We start from the raw sequence: 2,450 nt of genomic DNA, 5'->3' as shown, positions 1-2,450 counted from the left end.
ACGGGCTGCACCCGGACCCGCACCAGGCCGCGCCCGCGCTGGGCTTGCCATGTCTGGCCTACAGCGCTGGCTGCCATGGCCGGCCGCAATCCGCACCTTCTGGCCACGGATTGGTGAGCTGGCCATGCAAAACGGGGCTGCCGGTTGCCTGCACCGCCAAATTGGGCCCCACGAACATGAAAATGTTCATTTTTTGCTTTTTTTGGTCCAAAAAATTTCAAAAAAATCTCAAAAAAAATCAGAAAAATTCAGAAAAATTTGGGATCTCTAAAATGACAAAAACTCCCTCTTATTCTCTCCAAACCTATAAATAGGCCCACTATGCCTTTAGAAAATTTGCAACTTCTCTTTCTTTCTCTCTTTGTCTCTCTTGCGGTTGAGGCTTCCGCTATTTTTTAGTGGGAAACTTCCCCTACTCGAATTAGCGCCCCTCCTCGCGCGCAAAAGCTTACAAGATTTCTTCTCAACCCTCCGGCTTTCTGGCGGTTGAGGCTTCTGGTATTTGCTAGCGGGAAAATTCCGCTGCTCTAATTAGCGCCCCTCCTCGCATGCAGAAGCTTACGGGATTTGTTCTCATCCCTCCGGCTTTCTAGCGGTTGAGGCTTCCGCTATTTAAGAGCAGGAAATTTCCCCTGCTCGAATTAGCGCCCCTCATCACGTTCAGAAGCTTACGGGATTTTTAATGCCATTTGAGCGGAAGTTTACTGGCGATGGAAGATCGAGTTGAAGCCCATTAGTAGTCAACAATCGAGTGTGGAGCCAAAGGAGAGAGTTCGAGTGTGCGTTGCAAGTAGCAGTCGAGCGAGAAGCCGATGACGAGTAGTAGTACGATAGAAGTCCAACATTGTGTAGAAGTACGACGTTGAGCAGGAGACCGACGAAAGTTCGTCGACGAGTAGAAGTCCGACGACGAGTAGAAGTCCGCTGACCAGCAGAAGTCCGACGACAGGGAGAAGTCCGACGTCGAGTAGAAGTTCAACGTCGGGTAGAAGACCGACGAAAGTTCGTCGATGAGTAGAAGTCCGACGACGAGTAGGAGTCCGACGACAAGGAGAAGTCTGACGTCGGGTAGAAGTTCAACGTCGGGTAGAAGACCGACGAAAGTTCGTCGACAAGCAGAAGTCCAACGACGAGTAGGAGTCCGCTGACGAGCAGAAGTCCAACGACAATGAGAAGTCTGACATCCGGAAGAAGCTCAACGTCGGGTAGAAGACCGACGAAAGTTCGCCTACGAGCAGAAGTCCGACGAGGAGTAGGAATCTGCTGACGAGCAGAAGTCCGACGACAAGGAGAAGTCTGACGTAAGGTAGAAGTTCAACGTCAGGTAGAAGACCGACAAAAGTTCATCAACGAGCAGATGTCTGATTAGGAGTCCGCTAACGAGCAGAAGTCCGACGATAGGGAGAAGTCCGACGTCGGGTAGAAGTACAACGACGGGTAGTAGACTGACGAAAGTTCGTTAAAGAGTAGAAGTCCGACGACGAGTAGAAGTCTGCTGACGAGCAGAAGTCCGACGATAGGGAGAAGTCTGACAATGAGTAGGAGTCCGCTGATGAGCAGAAGTCCGACGACAGGGAGATGTCCGACGTCGGGTAGAAGACAGACGAAAGTTCGCCGACGAGCAGAAGTCCGACGACGAGTAGGAGTCTACTGACGAGCAGAAGTCCGACAACAAGGAGAAGTCTGACGTCGGGTAGAAGTTCAACGTCAGGTAGAAGACCGACGAAAGTTCGTCGACGAGCAGAAGTCCGACGACGAGTAGGAGTTCGCTGACAAGCAGAAGTCCGCTGACGAGTAGAAGTCCGACAATAGAGAGAAGTCCGACGTCAGGTAGAAGTACAACATCATGTAGTAGACTTACGAAAGTTTGTCGACGAGCAGAAGTTCTTCGACGAGCAGAAGTTCGACGACGAGTAGGAGTCCGCTGACGAGCAGAAGTCTGACGACAAGGAGAAGTCCGACGTCGGGTAGAAGTACTGTGTCGGGTAGAAGACCGACAGCTTGCAGAAGTTCGACGTCAGGTAGAATTCCGACGAAAGTCCTGCAAGACAAAAGTTCAGCAATAAAAGGAAATTCAACATCGCGTAGAAATTTAACTTTGTGGAGAAGTCTGATGGAAGTCCATTGACGACATTCTGACGACGTTAACCAAGGATGTAAGACCAATCTGAGGTTGTATGCCAGAGCCTTTGCTTGATGTTATTAATATATATTGGATCCACCAAAGATGTGAGACCTATCCGAGGTTGTATGTTGGAGCTTTTTCTCGACGATGTTAACTTGTATGAAAGAGGTCGAGAGAATCCACCAAGAATATGAGACCTTTCCGAGGTTGTATGTCAGAGACCTACTCGATGACGTTAACCTGTGTGGAAGAGGTCGGGAGAATCCACCAAGGACGTTAGACCTATCTGAGGTTGTATGTCGGAGCCTTTGCTCGACGACATTAA

This window comes from Dendrobium catenatum, unplaced genomic scaffold (genome assembly GCF_001605985.2).
Source record: "Dendrobium catenatum unplaced genomic scaffold, ASM160598v2 fragScaff_scaffold_133, whole genome shotgun sequence".
In the NCBI taxonomy this organism is placed as follows: domain Eukaryota; kingdom Viridiplantae; phylum Streptophyta; class Magnoliopsida; order Asparagales; family Orchidaceae; genus Dendrobium; species Dendrobium catenatum.
Note: the sequence above shows the minus strand (reverse complement) of the source record.